Here is a 12,234-nt window from a genome sequence, read left to right as displayed (position 1 = left end):
CCCTCCTCAAGGTTTCCACGATCTTCCATATCATGGTATACTACGAATGGGGCACTATGAGCGTACGGTTTTGATCAAGTCTTTTATTTGTTTCTTTTTTGCTTATGGGTTACCTAGTGTTGGTTCCACACTATTTCCTCCAGGTTTCATGTGTGATGCTGGGGCAATCCTTGTGTGTTTGTTTCGAGTCAATTTGTCAGTCCTCTGGATGGTTGGTGACATAGCCTTGATGTTCTTGGTAACCTTGGCAATTAACCAATAGTCCTATGGAAAATCTAGTACTCAACTACATGGTGGTACTTCTCTTTGAAGTATCCCCCTACTCAAAAAAGCTTAAATGGTTTTCCTTCATCTCCATTATCCTCCATCCATATCCAGAATCCATCTCTCTTACCCCAGCTTATGCATCAGTATCTCTTTGAATCACTCCTCACCTTTAGCTTTAGGGATCCACAATTCTAGTCTTAGGGATCCACTAATCCAAATCAATCCACCAAGCCTCGTCTTTTGAGATCCACAATCCTAGTCCTAGGGATCTCTGAAACCCATCTTCTACCAATCTAACTCTTTGAAATCTTGTTGCATCAGCTTTATAGTCCCCTCATCCATCTCCCCATCCTGGATTCCTTTTATAGTGCTCCGCTCCTTCATCCTCTACAATCTGTGAGATCTTAAGCTTGCTTCCTCTTGTGCCTCTAATTCTCCCTTTATCATTCTCCCGTAGTGAGAGTTTGAGCTAACTAAACCTCTCCTCTTAAGCCAATCTGAGTCTTCTTGCTCATCTTGGATTCTTGTACTTTTCAAGAAGTCGTCGAGCCTCGCTTTCTCTCCCCGCCACCTTCTTGAGGGGGCATCGCGTAGTCCATTCTCTCCTCTTCTACTCTAGCCTTGGGCATCTTATTTTCTTATCTTTGATGCCATGCCACTTGCAGCATCCCATCAAAAGGGGCAAAATGTAGACACCTAAAAACCTTTAGAAAATAAAGTAGTTTTACTTTCTAAAAAATTCTTGATGACATCATCATTTATTAATTAATTAATTATTTAATTTATTTATTTATTTTTATGCCATTAAATCCCTTTATTTTAATTAAAAATATTTAATTAAGGAATCCCTCCCAAAAAATGTTTAAATCTTATTTAAACATTATTTCCTTATTTATTAATTATTTAATTAATAAATTGACCAAAAAACCCAAAATAAATAAAAAATTTATTTTTTGCCCAGAACTTGGCCAATTTTCTTAAGACCACTAACCTCTTTCAAAATCTTCTAATCCTTCTTTAATTTTGATTAAAGGCTAATCCCATCATTTCCTACCCCTAATCCCAACTCAAAATATTTAATTAAGATTAGATATTAATCCTCATGTTTATTAAAAAAAGTTTTAATAAATATATCCTCAACCCAAACCCTTGAAATAAATAAAACTTTATTTATTTCCTAACAATCTAATTCATCATCATCCTAAGAAGTTCTAGACTCTTCTAGAAAGTCTTCATCCTCATCCTAAGAAGTTCTAGACTCTTCTAGAAATTCTTCATCCTCATCCTAGGAAGTTCTAGACTATTCTAGAAAGTCTTTATCCTCATCCAAAGTCTAGAATCTTCTATAAGATGTCTTTAAACCTAATCCTAATCCCCTCCTAACCTTGTCACATTCTCTAAACATGGGTTAAGACTTACTAACCCAAGCCAAAGTTAACAAATATCTCCTCCTTCACCCAGCCTCATTAAATGTCATCCACTTGCCTATCCCTAAGCTAATCCTAAAGCATCCTAATCCATCCTCTAATCATTTGCACAATCCTAAGCAAGCTTAAAACCTTCCTAATCAAGCCCAAGTCAAAATTCCTCTCATCTCCTTCAAAATATCCCAACCATAAAACTTTATGAAGCCTAGTAGGCCATAAATGACTCTTCCAAGCCCTTTTATTGCTCTTACAAGCCATTATGAGGGTCGTTATGAAGATTTTATCCCTTGAGCCTCCTGTGTTGACTCATCCTTCCCCTTTCCTTCATCCTCTCACCTTGTGACATGTGTCACTCCCTGATTGGCTGTAAGGAAGCACAATCCATGTGCTCTCCTCTCATGCAATCTAAGCCTTCCATGAGCTTTTTCCCATCCTTGCATCTTAGCCCTCAATCCTTGCATCTAATTGATTAAATGAAATTATTATGTCAAAAAATATAGTGTTCTAGTTGTGCTAATGAAATTCTCCTTTTGTGTGATCTCTTTTATTCCTTACATAAATTCACAAGGGGATAATGTTAGCGCACTATTTTGGGAATCCAATTTTTTGGATTCCCAAGACATAAGGAAGTTATCCTTATTCAATTTGGAAATTTAATTCCATATATTCTTTATTTTGTCTTTGTATTGTCTAGAACAATGCACTAGAATATTTCACATATGCTCAATTCTTTAGATTGCAAGTTCATCTACCACCTTAAAAAAAAGTGTAGCTCTAGAAAAATAAAAGGAATACTATCAAAAAGAAAATGGAAACAATAGGAACCAAAAGGTAGCTATATGGAACCAAAGAATAGATATATGAAACATAAGCATATTAATAATGAATATATGCATAATTTTAGAAAAGTAAACAAAAGTATGACTGTATTGAATGGATTTATAGGTATAATACATGGAAGCATATCAATAATGACTAAATGCATAGGAATGGGAAGAAAAATCACAAGGCTATTAAATGAATGCACAAAAATAGTGAAATTAAATTATTTTAACCTCTAGAGCTTATTTTTAACAACATGGTAAAACATAAAACAAACATTTAAATATAGGTAGCATAATTTTACTTCCTTATAATTGAATTTATATTTTATATTATACATTATGCACATTTATAATTAGGTTCCATCCCCATAGGAGTTAAAATAAAGATTATAGATTTTTGAGGTTTTAAGAAATTTCAGCCTTAGCCAAATTTTAGGAATCAACAATTCAGCTTTTCCTTTTACATTTACTATCTATAAATTTTTTAATCATTATTATAAAGTATTTGATAAGTTTTTTGTGTATCTTATTGCTTATTTGATGAACTGGGGTTTACTAGATTACCTTAGAATGTGCCCCAAATCAATTTTGTCACCCTCAATTGATTGATTGCATATTTAATTTGGATTTTTTTTCGTCACCAGAGGCTTATGATTATTTTGGTCATTTGAAGAAAAATTTCCTTGCATTATTATAATTCTATGATGTTTATTATATAAATATGCTTGGGTGCATGAGTTAGTGTTGGGGACTATTGGTATGAGACACTAGGTTAATTTTCTCTAAAACTCTTTATAAATTTTTTACACTCTTTTGATAAGTAGCATAAATACCTTGAATGAGTGGTTTGGCATAGGTGTTGGGCCCCAAAAGTCACTTCTAGGGATCATATATTTGGAAGATAGAGCCCTCTATAGGATGGCTCCATTTGTGAATTATTTAATAAGTGATAATTTATAATAATAAATGAACTTATGGATTGGTTTTTGATATTTCACACACTAAATAAGATATTTGTGGAAGTATTCTTCAAGTACTTGGGAAAGGTACATCCTATCTATCTTATACGTCCTTAGCTTGGGTGGTTGATCCCAACATTACTAGGTCATGCTTGTCGTCATTGGAGTACTTAGGGAAAATATGTTCTATATTATAGGATGGTATTGCATATAGGAGGTGGATCTTAACACCTTAGGAAGCTGTGATGACACTCAACTAGATGTAGTTAAATCCCTCACTCTACTTTGCCTCTAGTTTTCCATTTTTCTTTGTGATTTCATTTAGAGCTTTGTTCTTTGTGGAACTTTATGTTACCTTTGTACTTTTATTTTTGGGTATAACCATTCTAGCTTATGTTAGAGCCAATGTGTATCATGGTAATATATCCTACATTGGGAGAATGGACCATTTATGGCTCTACATAGTTGGGTAGAAAAATATTTTAGAGGTATGGTTTGAACTTTTAAGAATAACCTCTTAAAGATAAACTAAATTGGTTACTTGCTACAAGAAATATACATTTTTTAATACAAAATTAGTATGTGGTTTCTAATGGAGTACAAATGAGTAGGATTCACCACTAGATAAAAGTTATTTTATTGAAGTTATTTGTAAAAAACAATGTAAGAAAGAATATGGAAATGTGGGATAAAATATCATTAGTATTGATAGTGATAATATTGGTTTGAATATCATTTAAAAAATGGGTTACAAAGGTAAAGGATTGGAAAAGTATGAATAAGGAATTTAATATGAAAGATTTCAAAAATAGGGGATAAAGGCTCACCTAATACCCAAACCACCTTGTTGAACAAAAAATACTACAACAAACACATTGAAAAGAGAGAGAATATATAAATGATCAATATATTTTATTCATGCAAACTTCATATATGTTAGTAGGTGAGCCCTTCTTGGTTATGGCTAGTACAACAAGAGTCTAGGAAAGAATAGAACAATCCTTACATATTTATGCAAGATCATTTATCTCTAATCCTTCTACCTTTTTATACTCAACAAAATGGCTCAAAGAACCTTCTAGATCTAGTATTGGAGAATGAAACAAACTAGATTTAAGTTTAAACTCTTCCCAATAATCAATCCCCTTTATTATATCATGAACAAAATTAAATGTATAGGCTAGTAAGATAAAAAAAAAACTCAAATTAGAACCCCTCATTGAGACCAATAGTTATTCACCATTGAGTAATAGAAAAACTATTGAGGTCACTTAGTCAAGAGAAACATGAAGGGATACCTAAACTTTATTAGTGAAGAAATAACACAAAAGAAACAAAGTTCAGCTTGTTAAAGAAAATTTACACTAGAAATTGAGGTCATTTGGTTTATCTGAAGAATACTCCACTAAGAACTCCAAGTAGCTACTGATAACCACATAAAAAATACCAAAATATATGATTACAAAGAACCCAAGATACTCCTGCATTAGACACCTTAGTTTGAAAATAAATGATTCTCCAAATGACAAGTGAGGTGAAAATGGGGTTGAATTCATCACAGGCTGAGAAATCCATGTAGAGTCTTCAATTGGTCTATTTTTTCATTTTACTAAATATTACATTTATACATGTCACACATGTGATCCATAAGTGTTTCTTTGCATCATATTCATTTTAGTAACTCAAATTAAACATTGACATCCCTTCTATGTTTTGGCCTTACTAATTTAATTCAAATTCAAAAGGGATTGTGCTGCGAGCTCTAAAATATTTGAGCCAACTAAAAACAATATTTTTTTGTATCATGCACCTAAATATCAATCATGAACTAATTCTATTTTTTGTATTAATAAATTAAGAATTAAGGTCATACAATGTTGTTTTAGAATTTGGGAAGGTTATGTTACTCTCTCTATTTTAACAATATTAATAAATTCATATGCTCTAAAAATTTACAAATATATCAAGGTCATTGAGATTAAAATAATGAGAGATAAAAAATTCATTTGAGCATGTCTTGTATTATAATCAACAAGTTATACATGTGAAAGAGGACATCTTCCCTTTCTCAATGCCCCATTACTTGTGTTTCTAATATTTATAGAACAACTGATGTTAATTTTTATTTTCTTTTTTTTTTACCAATATGGAACTATTGATGTTTTATTGGCCCTCTCCCCAACACCTAATGGATTGAACTAAATTTTGATGGGTCTTCAATTAGAAACACTGTTTGGGTGGGTGGAAGAGGCCTTAAAAGAGAATCTATAGGTAGAGTTTAGGTCACTTATATTGTTAATTTGGGAGTCCAGATGACCTATGGGGTAGATATTTTATCTCTTAATGTTGGGTCATGTTTTAATACCCCTCTTATTATAACAAATATTATCAAGGTTTTGAAGAAAGTATAAGTAGACTTATACAAGGTTGGGAGATGAGGTTACACGTGGCACTCCTTAGTTCACAACATGACACATTCATGTAAAACTATTACTTTACATTAGATGTTTCTAACACAAAATAAAAGTACCTATCTACTCATAAACTTGTAATCAACTAGGTTCTTATATCTACACAAAAATCATACTAATCATACACATGTTTTTTTCATATGATGTTAGATATTGCTTTTATTAGATACTTGATCATGATCTATGCAATGGATTTATATCATGATTTATCTTTGATTCTAAATTTATTATTTATGCCTTCAAACATTATTTATAATATTTTTATTACTATTCATTCTTAAGTTAATCATGCTATCCCATAACGCCTTGCATAGGTGTATGTTTATTCTTCTTGGCATGTCTTCTTAACAATGCGACATGGTCGTAGTTAAGTTTCTTCGAGAGATGAAATGATGTCACACTCATCCTTGCTTTCATGTTATTATATATATGTGTGTGTGTGTGTGTGTGTGTGTGTGTGTATATGTGTGTGTATATATACACACACATATATATACATATATTTATGTATATATATATATGTATATGTATATGTATATATATATAAGTATATGTTTATGTATATGTATATATATGTATATGTATATACATATATATATATGTATATATATATGTATATACATATACATATATATATACATATCTATATACATATACATATATATATATACATATACATATATATATATATATTTATATGTATATGTATATATATCTATACATATATATATACATACATATATATATATACATACATATATATATACATACATATATATATATATATATACATACATATATATATATACATATATATATGTATGTATATATATATATATATATGTATGTATGTATATATATATGTATGTATGTATGTATGTGTATATATATATATATGTATATATGTATATATATATAAAGGGTGCACCCCTTAATACCTTAATCACATAATAAGAACAAAGAAGTAACAAAAATTTGTGAAAACAAAATATGAGCTTCTTATTATCATTGTAAATGTGGAATTACAAAACTTGAAATTACAATATGCTAACCCACATATGTGTCTTCATTACAGTAATCTACAAAACAAAGCTACAAACTATCACCTAGAATTGTCCTAGACAATGTTTGGGCTTTTCTCAAATAGGTAATCTTATGTCACATGAGAAGGTTCTAGCCACTCAAACTTAATACCTAGGGCTGACAGACCCTAATAATACATATATAGTTAGCAAAATAGATTTTTGACATTGATTCGGGAATTTTTGGTTGGCCCAACTTTAAAGGCCATAACCCTCAGAATGTTTCTTTGATTGGCTAATATACCCACTTTTTGGAATCCTCAAGTTCTGATTTACAAGCTTAGATCTATGCAAGTGCCCATCTATCAATTTTTTGAGTCTTCTCTTGGCACATTTAGGCCTTCAATAGTGATCCTAATATTTTCAGACCAAAATTGTACACCAAAAATCTTCAATAAATCCATGAATATGCATGATATGGCATTGGACCTGAACTAGTAGGATGGTATATCCAAGATGAGCATCCACCTCTAAAATTTCAACTTTTCGAGCTCGTATTACTGACTTACTAAATATCAAGCCTCCATAGGAAACAACTCTATGTTAACATAACCCTTATTCAAATAACTAAAATGAAATATTTTTGGTCGATGCAACATAATTCTACTACCCAGGATGCTCTTGCAACAGACATCTAGGGTAATTTTAGAATTGATCTTGTCATGTCTCAGGTATTCGAAGGAAAAACCAAGATGGTTAACCTGCTACCTTTCTAACCATGATAAATCTTGTACTAGCATCCCTTTCCATTTGACTATGTATTCTTCATAAGTTCTTTTCCTTATGCTATTGCAAACACAACTATCTAGTATCTCGTCAATTTCCTTTGTAGCTAAACTAGCTACTAAAATACTCCATTGTGCTTTGTTGGAAATATTTAAGATATGATAGGTTACTTAGAGGGGAGGGGTAAATCAGTAACTCAAAAAATTTAAACAATTTGACACTTTAACATATATACTATTCACCATTCATTCATCTAATCTACTACATATATGAGAAATCAAACATCCATAACACATGTACACAGTGATTTGGTAACCTAGAAACCTTCCAAATAGAAAATAAAACTGGGGTGGGGATAATACCCACAAAAATTTGTTACTGCAGTATGAGGTTGGCCTGTTAAGGCTTACATTGACCACTTCTAGTAATCTTCCCTACTAGGAGCACAAAGGATTACTAGGTCCACCTTGTTAGAGGATTTTAAAAAAATACACTGAAGTATGCACTCTGTTAGGAGATTTATAAAAAGATTGTTAAGTATACCCTGTTAAAGGATTTACAAAACTGATTCACCTGTTAGAATGAAATAGTGGATCTACTTACAAACTTGATTGCTGATTAGATCCTTGAAATATAGATCACCTCTTGCGACTGATGAATCTTTACTATTTCTTGTAGACCTTGCTGAATATTTTGCTCTTCTACTAATTCACATTTACACTTCTCAAAACATTACATGTCTCTCTTCATACTCTCTTTTCATTTCCTTGTAAATGATATAATACATTACATATATACCATTCCAATAATTACAATTGAAAGGTCGGCCAAAACACAAGTGAACAAAATATTACTGAGTCGGCCAAATAGTAGAAAACTTAGGTTCTTCAAGCTGACTTGGTAACCTTTTGATACTCTACATCCACTACATTACTTAGCATCATCATGCACTCGGTAGAAGTGAAGTCTCGGTCCATACTAATCACACAACATAGCTTGGAACTTGGTAACCATTGGAGACTCGATAGTTATAGTATCACTCAGTAAAAATTGAATCCTTCGTTTACCTTGCTTTCACTCTGTAAACACTACACTTTCATTACTTTTTAAACACTGGGCTTCCATTACTCGATAAACACTATGAAGCTCAGTGAACATTGTATGCTCGGTAGATATTGTTGGGCTACACACCCACTCAGTAGCTTTGTGAATGCTTGGTATGAACTGCTTGACTGCATACTCACTTAGTAGCTTAAGGAATGCTCAGTATGAACTACTTAAGTGATGAAGCTACAAGGTAACCATTGAATGCTTAGTATACATTGTAGACTAAGTGATGAAGCTACAAGGTAACCTTTGAATGCTTAGTATACACTGTAGACTAAGTGATGAAATTGGTAATCATTCAAAATCGAGTAAGTGTTGTCACTAATGACAAATACAATATAATGCCAACAATCTCGCCCTTTGGCATTAGTGACAAAACACTTATAATCCAAAACATATATACATAACCTGACTCAATGAATTTTGGTTTTTCAAAATTGATCTTTGTAGAACTGATGAATATAAATTTCTATATATATCTTCTTGATGATGTATATACAAAGATATTTATGTACACATGCTAATTCTATTGAGTGCTAACTCCCCCTATCACTTATAGTGATAACTCTCCTCACTTTTTATGTTGAATCTCTCCCCCTTTTTGATAATAATGCCCAAGGATTACATATATATAATTTATATGACTAGACCAAAGTGAGATAGAAATTCTTGATGTACCTTAAGGATGGTGGCAAAAGTATTATTCCAAGTCTGCTGCAAATTTTGACAGTTGGACAGAGAAATTTGAACTTCTACTGATAATTGGATCAAGTGATCAGCCACTGAGAAGTTTTGAGACTCTGCGTCCACTACATTACTCGGCATCATCATGCACTCAATAGAAGTGAAGGATCGGTCCATACTAATCACACAACATAGCTTGGAACTCGATAGCCATTGGAGGCTCGATAGATATAGTATCACTCATTAAAAATTGAATCCTTCATTTACCTTTCTTTCACTCGATCAACACTACACTTTTATTACTCAGTAAACATTGGGATTCCATCACTTAGTAAACGCTATGAAGCTCAAGTAACACTGTATGCTCGGTAGATACTGTTGGGCTGCACACCCACTCGGTAGCTTCATGAATACTCAGTATGAACTTCTTGACTACACACTCACTTGATAGCTTCAGGAATGCTTGGTATGAACTACTTAAGTGATGAACCTACAAGGTAACCACTGGATGCTCAATATACACTGTAGATTGAGTGATGAATTTGGTAATCATTCAGAATTGAGTAAGTGTTGTCACTAATGACAAATACAATATAATGCCAATAGTGCTTATGAAACTTCATCCTCATCACCTCTTTCATAATATGCTTTCAAAAATAAAATGTTAAATATTGGTGAAATATTCAATTTAGCAAGCAAATCCACTTGATAGGTTTTTCCAGAATCATGCCTCTTCACTGTCTTGCATTGTCCAAACTTCTTCATTTTCAACTTATTTGATGTACCTACTAAATAATGCTCCTTTCTCAAATAAACCATGACCTCATATCCAATATGAAATTCCTTATACCTTCATCTCACATTGTTCATATCTTTATATTGAATATTCATCTTAATAATGTGCCTCCTCACCTCCTCATGGATGCTTTTCAAATGTTTAGCAAATTCTTCTACTTTAGCAATACTTATCTCTCTTTTATCCAACTTCCTCAATTGGGAAGTATTTTTGTGATTACTCCTATATACAATTTGGAATGGTGATTTACTAGTTCTCTTTTTGACAAAATTATTATATAAAAATTTCACTTGTATTAAAATTAGATCCCATCTTTTTGTCTTATCACCAACCAAGCATCTCAATAAATTCCCCAAACTCCTATTTACCACTTCTTCTTGTCCATTAGTCTATGGATGGCATGATGAACTAAACATCAAATCCTTCCACAGTCTTATCCAAAATGTACACCATAAATACCCAAAAAATTTGGTATCATGATCTACAACTATACTATTTGGCAAAAAATTTAGTCTTACCACTTCTTTAAAAAACAACTCTGCCACATGAACAACAACTAAAGCCTTCTTGTAAGGAATGAAATGTTCCATGTTTGAAAACCTATCAAACACCACAAAATAGAATCATGTCCTTATTGAGTCCTTGGTAATCCAAGGATGAAATCCCTTTTGACATCCTCCTATGGGTTCTCTAGTATAGGTAATGGTTAACGCAACCTCATATTGTTTCTTCACTCCTTTTTCCATATGACATACTATGCAGCTTTATACAAACTTCTTGAAATCTTGTTGTAACTATGGCAAGCAATAGTGTTAAATAATTAAAGAAATGATCTTGTCTCTTCCAAAATGTCTAGCCAATCCTCTACTATGCTTCTCCTTGATGACATTCTCTCTCATAGAAATTATGGGAATGCACAACTAACTTCCTTTGAAGAACATAACATCTTGGATTATAAAATCTAATCACTTTTTCCTATCAAGTGTAACACATTCTTTATATTACTTCCAAGCTTTTCCAAAATCCAAATCCTTAAGATACAAATTACTGAGTTCCTTGAACCAAACCATCTCAATCTACGTCTCTTTAAGAAAAAATTATTATCTACTATGAGCATCTACAACTCTATTAGACTTCCCAGTCCTTTCTTCCAAAATAAATGTATAACCCTGCAAAAACTCAACCCACTTCAAATGTCTTTCAATTAATTTTCCTTAACTACTCAAATATTGCAAAGCTTGATGATTAGTATATAAAACAAACTTTTTTGGAAGAGGATAGTGTCTCCACTTCTTCAATGCCCTAACTATAGCATAAAATTGTTGATCATAAATATAATATTTTCTTTTGACATCATTCAACTTCTTACTAAAACAAACAACAAGTCTACCTTCTTGACTCAAAACAACTCCTATTGCAACACCACTAGCATCACAATCTACTTGAAATACCTTGCCAAAATTAGGAAGCACCAAAAATAGTTGCTCTGTAACTTTATATTTCAATAGATTAAGACACTTATCTACTCCTACTATCCACTTAAATTCTTTCCTATACCCTCTCATTATTTTAGTCAAGGGTCCACAAATACTGCTAAAGCCTCTTATGAACTTTCTATAAAAACTAGCCATTCCATGAAAATATATCATCTGTATATAACTCTTTGCTGTAGGTAATTCAAGGATATCCTTCACTTTCTCTAGGTCCATTTTTAGACCTTTCACTAAGACTACACATTATAGGTACACCAACTTCTTTACAAGACTGCACTTCTTTACGTTTATCAGCAATTTTTCCTCCCTCAACTTATCAAATACCTTTTGAATATGCATCAAATTCTCCTCTAAATCTTTCTAAAGATGAATATATCATCTAGGTAAGGTATGTGCAG

This window comes from Cupressus sempervirens, chromosome 9 (assembly GCF_028749045.1).
Source record: "Cupressus sempervirens isolate cs-2001-9-10 chromosome 9, ASM2874904v1, whole genome shotgun sequence".
Taxonomy (NCBI): domain Eukaryota; kingdom Viridiplantae; phylum Streptophyta; class Pinopsida; order Cupressales; family Cupressaceae; genus Cupressus; species Cupressus sempervirens.
The sequence above is the reverse complement of the archived record's forward strand: the minus strand, read 5'-3'. Positions refer to the sequence as shown.